Raw genomic sequence first — 14,165 nt, 5'->3', positions numbered from 1 at the left:
CCCTGCCCATGGCAGGGGGGTTGGAACTGGATGAGCTTTGAGGTCCCTTCCAACCCAAACCATTCTGTGATTCTATGACAGGGAGGTTGGATTAGATGATCTCTAAGGTCCCTTCCAGCCCATGCCGTTCTGTGATTCTATGATTCTATGATGTAAGGAGAGAAAAAAATATCAAAAATGCACATCGGGGAATAAAGCACACGTAAGGAAGGCAAGACTCAGGTCAAAAAAAAACCCCAACCAAACCACGCAGAGATTACATTAACTCCATGACGATTTCCCACACACTCCACTGCGGAGCTTCTCAGACTCGACTTTCAAAGGTATTAAACTGCCAGATCCCACAGGAACACCCCAAGGATGCCCTTCCCCGAGCGCTCCTCGCTGCCGGCCGGGGGGCGGGCCCGGCCCCCCCCACCCCACCTCACCCCACCGCGCTCCCGCGTCGCTTCCCGTGACTCACCCTCAGGCCTGAGGCCTCCCGCGAGCCGCCGACATCGGGAGCGGCTCCTCCGCACGTCCCCGCGCCAGGAACCGGCCCTCGCCACCGCCCGCCCCCTCCATCGCCGCCGCGGCCCGGCCCCCGGCCCATTTCCTCTCGGCTTCTCTCGCGGCAGCCGCCTGTGGAGCAGCGGCGCGGGCTCGGGGCCCGGCCGGGACGGCGGTAAGGGGCGAGCCGGGACCCGCCAGCGCCCGCCGGGGCAGGGGGGAGCGCGGCGGGCGGCGGCCGAGCCCCGCGGCCCGCAGCGCCGGGAGAAGGGCGCGGGGCGATGGCGCAGGCCGGGGCGTGTGCGCGCCTCTGGCCGTAGCCGCGGGGGCGGGAGGGCCGAGAGGCTGATGAGCTCTCGCCGCAGGGCCGAGAGAGTTGGGGCTGTTCAGCCTGGAGCAGAGAAGGCTCCGGGGAGACCTTCCAGCACCTTCCAGTGCCTAAAGGGGCTACAGGAAAGCTGGAGAGGGACTTTATGCAAGGGTATGTAGTGACAGGACAAGGGGCAATGGCTTTAAACTGGAAGAGGGGAGATTTCGATGAGATCTAAGGAAGAAATTCCTCCCTCTGAGGGTGCTGAGGCACTGGCACAGGCTGCCCGGAGAAGCTGTGGCTGCCCCATCCCTGGCAGTGTCCCAGGCCAGGTTGGATGGGGCTTTGAGCAACCTGGTGTAGCGGAGGGTGTCCTTGCCCGTGGCAGGGGGGTTGGAACTGGATGAGCTTTGAGGTCCCTTCCAACCCAAACCATTCTGTGATTCTGTGATTCTAAGAGCAGGAAAATAAGGAATCAAAGGAGGAAGATGTGCTAGTTTGAAGGGAGGAGGGTGGCATCTCCGCAGTTTGCTTGCAGGTGTGTTGTGGCCCAGAACAAACTCCCGCGGGTGTTTCCTCCAGAGGAAAAATTTATTTGTGAAAAATGAGAGCAAATCTCTTTGCAGGAATAAGCTCTCAGAAATGGAAATACTTGTGGCGCGATGAAAAATTGCTGTCTTAGGCTGCGTGTTTTCCCTCCGTCTTCCGGAAGTTCTTTGAGATGCGTTTGCCAGCATCTACTTCCAAGAAATGCCTCGTGTTTCAGAGCGATGGCTGCCTGGGCCCCAGCTGGCTGCGTCGCTCACTGTTACATCCCAAAAGCCAAGCTTTTTCCATAGTTTGGATGAGAAAGTTCAGGAGAAACTCCTCTGTGGTTGGAGTCAAAACCAGTGGTTTTTCAGTACCGCATTGAAGTATGTTACGCTCGCCGGAGGCAAGAGGCCTGCCCCATGAGCAAACATACGTTCCTGTGCCAAACCACATGAGCAAACATAACGTTCGTGTGCTAAACCATCAATATCCAGGCACTAAAAGGGACAGAAATGTTTTGGAGATGTGTTTGGGGCAATCAGAAGAGTCTCTGGGGCAAGAACACCTTACTGGAGAACATAATTCCAAGCCTTGGTTTCTTTCTGCTTTTGTAGGATGGACCAAGGGCAAGTGGAATCTGATTCTTCGAGATATTTAAGCACCTAATTAGTGTCATGAATTAATTTGTGGAGTTGAGGAGGCCTCTTAGGCATGTGTTAATTAACAAATAATAATAACAGTAATGAAAGTAATGTAAGTAAAGATGTTGAAGTCTCTTCTAAAGAGGAGTGGTTTTGTTTGGTTGTTTTTTTTCCCTGTTCTAACCTAACTCATGAAGATGAATTGACATTTCTGCACTGACACAATAATGTTTATATCTAGGTGACTTTTTATGTTACACTTACGTCATCGAAAGTGGGATTTAAGAAAAGCTGTGAGGAACATATCACTCATTGGAGTGAGCGCAAAAGGATAAAGCGAACTTCCCTCTGCAGACTGAGTTCAGCCCGTTTGGGGAACTTCCCAAAGTTTTTGCATGCAGACAAAATGACTTTAAGCTGCATAGTGGTGAAGCGTAAAGCCCTGGGTTTTGTGGCCCTTCCCTCCTGCCTTGATATGCCCCATCCCTTCCCTATCACAATGTTCCCATCTGCTCCGTCCTTCCTTTTCCCTCCATTACAGTCCTCATTCCCCATCACACCCTTCCCTGGGAAGGAGATGTGCAGCATGTCTGAGGCCTCCCTTCTCCTTTTGGTGGGCCTCAGATATGTTGCACAAGCTCCTTATTTTCTATTTATTTCCTCATTTCTCTGTCTGCCCTGCTTTTATCCCCTCAGGTACAGGCAGTAGCTAAGGCAGCTTTGGGATCTCGGCTATTTCCACTTGTTTATAGACAGTTGCAGCAGCACTCATTAAACATAACTTCTTTCTTTGTTTTCCAGCTGTAGATGGAGTTTGAAGATGAACGGAGGGCTGAGGCCATTCCGATGGCACGAGCATCTGTTGGGAATGGGAACTCCGCTAACGCCAGACAAGATGTCAGACAAGACGTGGCAGCTCGTTGGTGGGTGCAGAGGACAGGGAGGCGCTGTAAAGAGTGGTTCTTGCGGTCAAGAGGTAAGGGTTCTTTTCTTTGATGTTAGATAAGGCACTTTACTGCAGGAAGGCTGAAGTCTAGCTCCAAGTCTCGTTCCGGATCCCTTGGCTTTGACAAGACAAAACCTGAGAGTTTACTTTTAGGCAAAGCTCTGGCCACAAAATTAAGATAACTGTTAGGTTTGATCCAAGCATGAACTGTTTACCTTTGATCCTTTTGAGTGAAAATGAGCATTTTTCCCTGCGGTAGTTTACCTGTATGAGAGACTCTTGGATAAGATGTAGGAACGGAAGCCAAACCTCATTAGAGAAAATTGTTTGTGCCTTTGCCGCAGATGAGCTTGCATATCTGTGTTGAAATTTGTGTGTGAAGGACAGCTTGCGACGAAGAGAAAATACATTTGTCTGAAGACTGCAGCCATACTCTGAAGCTCAACCTTCAGTGTTTGAATTGCATGAGAACATTCTCCTGTTTTCCGAACATGGGTGTAGCTTGAGGAGAGTTAGTGATGACCTACGAGTTCTCGGCCTCCACAGGTTATTTGCTAGAGGTCTGCAAAACATAGAGGAGATATAAACTTGGGACTGGAAGGCTTAAACTTGCTGTACAGGGATCTGCACATCTGTGGAAAACTTTAGGGTGTATACAGACAAAAAACACTGCGAATTAGGTGATAGTTGGCCATTTTATCAAACTATCCCGTTACATAAACGTCGATTCAGGGTGCCTCGTTTGGCTTCAGTAGTGCTTTATGTTCACATACTTCAGGCTTCAACGAAAGGCTGTCCTGCTGCTGCCCCAGTAATGAAATGCACTCTGAACCCGAGGGCTCATGTATACAAAACCATTAATGGTCGTCTTTTTCACAGCCCGTAGGCAATGCTTACGTTACTGTGTTATGCTGGTGGTCATCATCATCATGGTCATCACTGTCGTCATCACTACATACGGTAAGCTTTTGGAATGTTTTCAATTTGAGATATGTTTCCTCTGACTGCTGGGCTCCAGGATCACAGAACTTCTGGGACTTGCATCACTATTTCAGTTGTTTCGATGCCACTATAAGGTTCAATAACCTCCAGGCAGAATTTAGAAGGAGAGAGAATTCTCCCTACAGATGATTCAGCGGTCAAGTTTGTGGGTTTTGTTCCTCTCTGCTGCATTCTTACCAGTTTTAAGGGCGTAGTTTCTTGCCTGACCTTGCCTGTGGTGTGTGGGTATCGTGTCTGTGCTTGTCACCAGTAACTTACCTGATGACACCAGTTAGTGCCTGAAGTCAGCGTTGCATCTCCAGGCCTATTAGGTGACGTATCTGGTCTTGAGGGCTCCTCTATTGTCGTACGTGGAAGACAGCTATGTAATACAGCTCTCTTATCTTTTTCTCAGATAGTCTTTGGGGATCATTCTGGCTTTTTGTTTTTAAAAATCTGTGTTACATGCTGTGTTTTTAAGAAGGAGTCAGGCCTACCTCCCACTGGCACAGTAGAGGCCAGTTGTGATCCTGCTGTCCCATGCGGAGCTCTGCTGTAGGACCAAAGGCTGTGCTGCCCGCAGTGTTACCCATGGTATCCGAGTCCCTGCATGCACCTGTACCTCAGTGGAGCCTCCACAGCCCCGTCTGCGCAGGGAGCTCTGGAATCTCTGCATTAAACATCTCTTTGGTCTGCCCCCTGCGACAGCATAAGGTGTAGTAGTGAGGTCCTCTGTGCATCCATGGAAACCAACGGAGAACGGTAATGACATCTGTCCCTGCTGGTTTTCCTTTGCTTTGTTAGGCTTTTATTTAAGTAGAAGCAGTTATATTTTCTTGGGAGGGGTGAGGACAATGCTCACAGGTGACTTGCTAAGGGGTCTCCAGTGATACATAGCGAAGAGAGTAGCTGATAAAAAAGGGAAGGAGAGGAAGCGTGGCAACAGCCGGCTGCAGAAGCGAGGAGATCAGTTCACCTTCTGCAAGCCCATCTGCTCACATAATGGCCAGTTACTTCCATTTTAATATTCGCCATCTCCGCACCCAAACAGTGGATAAACGGACTTTCAGAGCAGAAAGTCTGGATTCGATTCCAGCAGGATGACCCAGGAAATAAGCTTTATACACTGAGTGAACCCGGGTGTGTTAGAAAAGACACCATGCTGCACAGAAAAGGTCACTGTAACCATTCGGTAACAATCAGGGCAGATTATTTTTGTTTGGGAAACAGAAACCAAAGTAAATGCAAATTAATATTCTTCATTGCAAGAAATTAAACTCAGCACTGAAACGAAACATGCCAGTGAGTCCTGTCACCCTCACAGAGCTACTGTGACAGAAAGACGAGGGAGAGGGGGCATCGAAGCTTGCTGGGGAAGAACTCCAGTGAACCATTCTCCAAACCATCATCTCCAAATAATAATAAATTTTACCTCTTTGTTGACAGACAAATTTCGTTAGCATCATATCAACACCTCATTTACTTACCTTCATGCATATTTATCAAACACTCAAAGGTCTGATACAAAATCCAAGCAACTTGTCTTCAAGAAATATCTCACCAGTTAGTCGTAGATATTCAAGCAACTTCGTTGCTTAAAATGAATTCCATCAATAAATTAATAGTCTGAGGCTTATTACCCTATTACTGGATTTAAAGTGTGCTGAGTATAAATCATCAGTTGTCAATGCCTCTAATTCTTTAAAATTTGGGAGTGTTTTACCAAACTATACTTATTTTTCTACTGATGGTAATAATTGGATTGCAGTCCTCATTTCTCACGTTTCTCAGCTGGACAGTGCCTGGAAGGCAGGGAAGGTCAGGACACTTGCCCGCCCTGGGGCTTCTCTTCTGGCACCTGGTGTGCCACTGGCTTTCAAAACCTCTGTATTTTAGATGGGACTTGTTATGGCATCAGATCATTATTAGCCAGCTGGACTGAGTTAACTAATTAACTCAAGGTACCGACCCTGCCTACAAGAGGCAGGCCATTTCCTCCTGGCTGTGGAAGGTGCTCTGGTTTTTTTGGTGCTGCAGCCCAGGCTGGTGAGCAACAGGACTTGTGCTGATTAATGCTGAGGTTTTACCAGGTAGATGTTTTGTCCTCTCTTTTCCTTTGTAGTTGCAAGACCTTGGACATCTTACTCTGGAGAAGGTGCCTGTGAACACTGTCCGAGTGAGTGGATAGGTTATGGAAACAAGTGTTATTTCATCTCAGAGGAGGAAAGAAACTGGACGTCTAGTCAGACCTTCTGTGCTGAGAGTGGATCCTCGCTAGCTGTTTTTGAAAGCCAGGAAGAAGGGGTAATGGGAAAAACAACAACAAACCAACTCAATTTCTGTATCTCTGTCTTTCCTTGATAAAGCTTTCTTTTTCTTTTTTTTAACACAATGCTTACCCTTTAAATCTTGGTAAAATAAGTGAAGTTGTGTGATTTCTGGTGTGGTGGGAAGTGTTTGCCTCGTTGCTGTCAGTAGCTGGCTGGCTGCAGCAGGTGCATCAATAGTGCCAGCTGCCCCACACTGCTTCAGTGCTTGGCATTGACTTGAATGACTAAGAAAAGCTCTTTATTATTAATCAGTTTGCCTAGTTTTACTTCTCTGTCCTGTGCTTCAAAGCAGGCATAATCTATCCAGCTTCTGGTACAGACAAAAAGGATGTTTGGGTTTCTGTAAGAAATGGTGAGTTGGTGAATGCTGGTGATGCCTTACTACTGCATGCAACTAAAACCGTAACGTGCTTTTACACGTCTGCTGCCTTTCAGGGTTGTCAACGAGCAGCTAGTTTCATCAAAAAGTTAGTTTTTAGGCTGATTGACATTTGAGCTTTCTCGTTACTGTGACTGTTGTACAGAGGCCAAAAGGGTGCGTTTCCAGTTGGCTGGCACATACTAGTGGTGGAGCAGACATTGAAATGTAGGAAACCCCAGTGAAATCACGCAGACCGAGTCACGTCCGAGTTGGGCTTGAGCTAGTACGTATTCCGAACAGCGACAGGAATTCTGGCAAGGACAAAGACGCGGGGCCTGGTTCTTACTTGCCGTATGAGTCCCTCACCAAGTGTGGATTCTCATTTTATCCCGTCATTCCACCCCTTTCTTTGCCCATAATTCCAGCTGTATTTGCCAGCTTGTCCCTGCTCCACCAGCCCCTTCTGCATTGCTGCCCTGTGAGTGGTCACCTCTTACCAGATGTGTAGATGCCTCTCTTTGTTACTTGTCCAAAAGTCTCACTTCTAGTTCGGTGCCTGTGATACTCAGCTGACAATTGGCTTGGCACAAATTGGTGGTACTTAAACTGCTGCTTAAAAACTTTATGCCTACCAGCTGTAAACACAGCTTATGAAAGAAAAGCATGGGATGGCTGACATTGGCCTGTGGGGTTGGGTTGTGGACGTGTTGTCCGGTCTCCAGCACTGGATAGCGTGAGCCACACCAGAAGAAGTTACGCCAAAACCTGTACAAGTGGCACTGAGACTGTACGCAGGCAGTTTCTCCTGAACTGTGTTGAACTGGAGCTGCTGGGGCAGAGTGGTGGAGTGCAAGTGCCCACTCTTGCCATGTCCGTCCGAGTCCGTTCTGACAGCTAACATGGATATCGTGTTTAAGTTCACGGAGTCCAACGGTTCTGCCATATTAACCCGCTGCAAATGCTGTTTCCGTTGTCTTCCATCCTTCTTTGCTGTGTTTGATTCAGCTTGCTGCCAACTTCTGGAGCAGTGAGCTGTCTCTTACTCTTTCTATCTGTACATCCACAGATGAAAAAATTTAAATTTAAATGATTTAAATAATAATTGGGAAGGGGGGGAGTTCCCATGTGCCCATCATCCAAAACATAGGAAGCACCTGTATGTACCAGCCTACTTAGACCAAGCTGCATATGTAGAGACTGATAAACACATATAGACAGATGCGACCAGTACGGAATGTTTGGGGGTTTTTTGTGTGTAGTGAACTATATTCAATTCTATACCTTTGAAAATAATTAACTTTGCTGAATTTTATGATAACTTTGATTATTTTTTTTTAATGGTAATTTTATGATAAGGGTCAATTCCAAGGCAGAATTAGGCTCTTAACTCTCCGTGACACGCTTACGAGCAGTGTTTTAGATGATGGAATGATGAACCAGTCCTCCTCAAAAGTCACAGGAGGGATTTGCTGCTCATTGTGAGAGCTCATATTGACAAAAATGGGTTTATTTTGTTTGTTTTTCGTTTTTCTTTTAGCGTTCTTTAGCTAAGCATTTGAGAATAGAAGACACCTGGATCGGATTGCGCAAGAAAGGTGAAAGCTTTTACTGGGAGAACGGTGTTGCCTTGAAGAAGGACTTGTAAGTTCCTTATGGTTCTCTAACATTTTCTTAAGTAAATATAGAATTACGGTTTACAGCACAGTGTTGTTTCTATCAGGTTTGTTTGTTTTTTCCCAGTGATTTATAACTAGGACTTGGAAAGCGAAGTCTTCACAGTTACATGGTGCGTTGGCCCCGGCTGGATGCCGGGTGCCCACTGAAGCTACTCTGTCACTCCCCACCTCAGCTGGACAGGGGAGAGAAAATACAATGCAAGGCTCATGGGTTGAGATAAGGACAGGGAGAGATCAGTCACTAATTACTGTCACAGGCAAAACAGACTCAGCTTGGGTAAATTAGTTGAATTTATTACCTATCAAATCAAAGTAGGTTAATGAGAAATAAAATCTTAAAATACCTTCCCCCACCCCTTCCCTTCTTCCCAGGCTCAACTTCGCTCCCCATTTCTCTCCCTCCTCCTGCTGCGCAGCGCAGGAGGATGAAGGATGGAGATTGCAGTTAGTTCATCACATGTTTCTGTTGCTCCTTCCTCCCAGGTGGAGGACTCCTCGTACTCTTCCCCTGTTACAGCCTGGGGTCCTTCTCATGGGAGACCGTTCTCCATGAACTTTTCGGACATGAGTCCTTCCCACGGGCCACAGTTCTTCAGGAACTGCTCCAGCATGGGTCCCTCCTGTGGGGTGCAGCCCTTGAGGAACAGGCTGCTCCTGTGTGGCTCCCCCATGGGGTCCCAAGTCCTGCCAGCAAACCTGCTCTGGTGCTGGCTCCTCCCTCCACAGGTCCTGCCAGGAGCCTGCTCTGGTGTGGGCTTCCCATGGGGTCACAGCCGCCTTTGGGCACATCCACCTGCTCTAGTGTGGGGTCCTCCATGGGCTGCAAGTGGATCTCTGCTCCACTATACACCTCCATGGTCTGCAGTGGGGCAGCCTGCCTCACCATGGCCTTCATCATGGGCTGCAGGGAAGTCATTGCTTAAGCACCTGAGTATGGCTATTGCCCCGATTGCCCAGCTGGGATGAATTGATTGATTTCATCATTAAGGTTTAGACCCTGCCTACAAAAGGTGGGCCATTTCCTCCTGGCTGTGGGAGATGCAACCACATCCTTGGAGCTGCAGCTTAGGCTGGTGAGCAACACCTGAGCACCTCCTCGCCCTCCTTCACTGACCTTAGTGTCTGCAGAGATGTTTCTGTCATGTGTTCTCGCTCCTCTCTCCTGGCTGCTGTTGTGCAGCAATTTTTTCCCTTTCTTAACTATGTTATCCCAGAGGTGCTACCAGTGTCACTGATGGGCTCAGCCTTGGCCAGCAGCAGGTCCATCTTGGAGCCAGCTGAAACTGGCTATATCAGACATGGGAAAGTTCTAGGAGCTTCTCACAGAAGCTACTCGTGTAGCCCTGTGGCTACCAAAACATTGCTGTGTAAACTCAATGCAAGTTACTACTAATGTAACTCCAGTAGCATCCATGTAGAGAACATGTAGATTGAAGAAGGGTTTTTTAGTAGCTCAGTACATCAAGATGATGTTATTGATCCTGCCTATTTACCTTTCATTTATATGTATTTTTCAATTGTTCTGGGACAGCATTCCAGGCTGAGACAGAGTTAGTTTTTCTGTTGAGCAGCTGGAAGAGCTCTGGGTTTTGGATTTAGTCTGGGACTTGTTATGAGAAGAATGTTGTTAATGCACTGATGTTTATAGTTGGCACGGACACATCAAGGAGTTTGCACCTTCCTGTGTTTTTGCCAGTGTGCGGGAGCACGACAGGCTTGGGAGGAGCATAATGGACCAAAGGGTCCACAGCTGCCCTTGCATTTTGAACTTGGACTTAGGGTTGAGGGCCAAACTGGCCAGTGGAGTATTCCGTATCATGCAGCATCATGGCCAGTGTATAGATGAGGGTTGACCGGAAAGAAGGGCTTTTGCTCTTCCAAGGGCTCTCCCTCTTGGAGTGCTCTCTACCTCTCGCTCTCTTGTTGGGCCTCTCGCTTGTCCAGGGTTGTGGTTTGAGGACTTGCCTGTTTCAGGATCGTTTACTGGGGCAGGACAGGTGTTGATCACCGGGCAGCAAGCAATTATACTGTGCATCACTTGTTGGTGTATTGTTATGATTATACATAACTATATATTTGTATATTAGTAGTAGTAGCAGTAGTAAATTGTTCTTATCTCAACCCACGGGCCTCCTTCCCTTTTCCCCTTTAATTCCCTTGCCCATTCCAAGGGGGTGAGGGAAGGTGAGCGACTGGCTGTGTGGCGCTCCGTTGCCAGCCGGGTTAAACCACCACCCAGTACGTAGTACAGACATGTCAGTCTCTCTGCAGAATTCTTCCCTTCCAGTGTGGTCCTGGGTGCTCGTCTTCCTGAAATACCCAGCGCCTGGCAAATACAAGTACGGTGTTAGGGTTGAAAGAGAAGGAAGTGACAGGCGTGAGGGAATAATAATCTTCAGGTGGATTAAGCAGCTTCATAAAAAAAATCGTATCTGCTTTAGTGGGTTTGTCACAGCCTGCAGACAGCACAGATTTTACCCCTATTGATATTAGAAAGTGTGTGGGCTACAACAGCTCTGCGTCAGGCCCACCAAACAGCAGATCCCTGTGTCTTGCTCTCCAGAGCATTTAGGACCTCAGTCATTTTAGGCAGGATATATCATAAGCTGTCTTCCCCCTGTTACTGTATGACATCCAGTATGGACCGTTCATAGGAACGCAGATTCATCCGACACCGCATGAATTCAACCTGTTTCTCTGAACTGATGTGTCACCTCACCTTGCTTTTAGCAGCTGAAACTACCGTATCGCAGGGCACCCAAGTCAAATGGAACTACTTCAGCAGAAGTTTTGTTTTGCAGCAGCCTAAAACACTTGGCTCAGTAGTAGAAATTGTTTGGTAATCACTGTCTTCTTCCTGTATTTTTTCAGGTTCCAGATCGACAATCACTCTGAGTGTGCCTACTGGGATGGCTCCACTATTTCTACGTCGGCGTGCTCTTTGCCCAGGCGCTATATCTGTGCCCGCTCCCCTAAAAGGCTGACTTAAGGTTTTCATTTGATATTGTCCTCGTTTTGACTGGGACAGAGTTAGTTCTTTTTAGCTGCTAGAAGAGCTTTGTGTTTTGGTTTTTAGTCTGCATATCTATGCACAGTAATCTGAGGAAAAGGACATGTTCAAGATATTTTTGCATCCCTTGGAAGCAGCGTGTTGTCTGCAAAAAATCCACTGCCACTGGAGAGGAACTGTGGTGTTTGCTGAACACAACGCACAGGAAGAAAACGTTCTGAGCAGAAAGCTGTGGCAGACTGGGACACGAGAGCTGCTGCTGCTGTGTGCTGGTGTCCCTGTGCTGAAGCTTCCCATGTGTGGTCAGCACAGCCCCTCACCTGCTCCACCTGGGGGGGTGTGAGGGGTCTATGTGAGCTTCTCATGTGTGTGCTGTGTTGCAGAATCTCCAGCAGAGGGGTAGAGATAATCACTGGGAGCAGTCACTTGCCTGGAGGAGATCTACTAGGATTTCTCTTGGAGCCTTCAGTTGGCAGGTTACTGAAAGGACATCAGCTGTGAATTGTGCAATTCTCTTTTGTCTTACTTAAATCATTTAGGTTGCAAAGACCCTTAAGGTCACCAAGTCCAACCATAAATAACGTAGCAATCTGGTGTAGAATGACCAATATGTATATGGTGCTGAAGGTGACAGGTAGTGTCACTGGGTTACTTTTTGAGGTGCTGTGTGTGGGGACACTAGTTCTGAACTGGGCCCCACTGGTGCCAACTTCACACCCAAGTGCTTCCACAGCCAGCTACACTCAGGTTATCTCTGGTTTACACTGGGGCAAATGAACTCAGAACTCCTGCTCTGCCTTGAAAAAGCTGAGCAGGTCCTTACGACCTATGTAAATAATTTATTGTGATACAAACAAACACTAAGAGTATTGTAGTAAGTCTCGAGGATTTGCAATGTGGAAAGCTCCCTTACTGAGTTGGGAAGGGGCTGTTTGAGAGAGAAGGTGTAAAACAGTGTCCTGGTTTCAGCTGGGACAGAGTCAGCTCTTCTTTTTAGCAGCCAGAAGAGCTCCGTGTTTTGGTTTTAGTCTGAGACTTGCTCTGACCGCTGGCAGCGCACTGGTGTTTGTAGTTGGCACTGAGGTCTCAAGCAGTTTTCAGCTGCTGGCTTCTTGCCAGTGCGCAGGAGCACAACAGGATAGGGGGGAGCATGGCCAGGACGGGGGGGCCATAATTCCCCTTGGGGTCTTAACTTAGACTTAGGATTGAGGGCTGAATTGACCAACGAAGTATTCCATCTCATGCAGCGTCATGACCAGTATAAAAGCTGGAAAGAAGGGCTTTTGCTCTTCCAGAACTCTCAATCTCAGAGCACTTTCTCTCTTTCACTCTACTTTCGGGCCTCTCACTCGTCTGGCGTTGCGGTGTCAAGACTTATCTGTTTTGGGATTGTTACTTTGGGACGAGACGGGCCTCAGTCAAGGGATGCTGAGCAATAACTGCATACCTCATTCATATATATTTATCCTGGTACATCTATGTATATGTTTTTATCCTGTTAGTACTATTAAATTATTCATATCTCACCCCATGGGTCTCTTTCCCTTTTCCCCTTTAGTTCTCTTCCCCATCCCGGGGGGTGGGGAGGGTGAGCGAGTGGCTGTGTGCAGTTCAGTTGCCGGGTGGGACATCCATGACAAACAGTTTGGGGCTTTAACTGCTGTAACTTGGATGTTCCCTCTGTGAGTTGGAGGGAAGAAGATAACTGAGAACTGTTGTGAACAACCTGTGCTTGAGCACAGCTGTGGGGTTGGGTGTATGGCATCAGATCATTATTAGCCAGCTGGACTGAGTTAAAGATAATGAATTAATTAACTAACTCAAGGTATTGATCCTGCCTACAAGAGGCAGGCCATTTCCTTCTGGCTGCAGAAGATGCAACAGCGTCCTTGGTGCCGAAGCCCAGGCTGGTGAGCAACAACTGGTGACCCCGACATGATACATCTGAGAGACCCTGAAGCCCCGACTCCCTCGCCGGAGCCGAGAGCCGGAGCTAAAAGAGCCAGAGCCGGTAGCCCGAGCCGAAAGAGCCGGAGCCGGTAGCCCGAGCGAGAGTCCTTCGGAGAAGAAGGTAAAGCCGCAAGCCCCGACATGGTATTCGCGGGAGGGAAGCGTGCTGGAGTTGGATGAATGGACCGGGTCTCTGCTCACCTTAAAGCCTTCGTGAAAACACAAAATTGTAAAACAAAAAGGGGCAATTATGGCATCAGATCATTATTAGCCAGCTGGACTGAGTTAAAGATAATGAATTAATTAACTAACTCAAGGTATTGATCTTGCCTACAAGAGGCAGGCCGTTTCCTCCTGGCTGCAGAAGATGCAACAGGGTCCTTGGTGCTGCAGCCCGGGCTGGTGAGCAACAACTGGTGACCCCGATGTGATACATCCATGAGACCCTGGGAAGCCCCGACTCCCTCGTCGGAGCCGAGAGCCCGAGCCGAAAGAGCCAGAGCTGGGAGCCCGAGCGAGAGTCCTTTGGAGAAGAAGGTAAAGCCGCAAGCCCCGACGTGGTATTCGCGGGAGGGAAGCGTGCTGGAGTTGGATGAATGGGCCAGGTCTCTGCTCACCCTAAAGCCTTCATGAAAACAAAAAATTGTAAAACAAAAAGGGGGAATTATGGCATCAGATCATTATTAGCCAGCTGGACTGAGTTGAAGATAATGAATTAATTAACTAACTGAAGGTATCGACCCTGCCTACAAGAGGCAGGCCATTTCCTCCTGGCTGTGGAAGATGCAACAGGGTCCTTGGTGCCGCAGCCCAGGCTGGTGAGGGACATGGGTGTGTGCTTGGCTGGGCTGAACTGAGCTATTGGCTCTTACCAAAGGCCTTCCCCATGTTGGCAGTTCTCAGGGATGGTTTTTATTGTTAGAAGAAAGCTTTGATGTGA

General features: G+C 48.2%; 1 protein-coding gene across 1 annotated transcript in view; it reads left to right on the top strand.

The window, feature by feature from the left end:
• LOC104374622 (alpha-2-macroglobulin-like) overlaps positions 1-14,165 on the top strand; it is a 416,004-nt gene that overhangs the window by 305,550 nt on the left and 96,289 nt on the right.

Source organism: Tauraco erythrolophus, chromosome 4, assembly GCF_009769465.1.
Source record: "Tauraco erythrolophus isolate bTauEry1 chromosome 4, bTauEry1.pri, whole genome shotgun sequence".
NCBI lineage: Eukaryota > Metazoa > Chordata > Aves > Musophagiformes > Musophagidae > Tauraco > Tauraco erythrolophus.
Note: the sequence above shows the minus strand (reverse complement) of the source record. Positions and strands in the feature narration are given on the sequence as shown.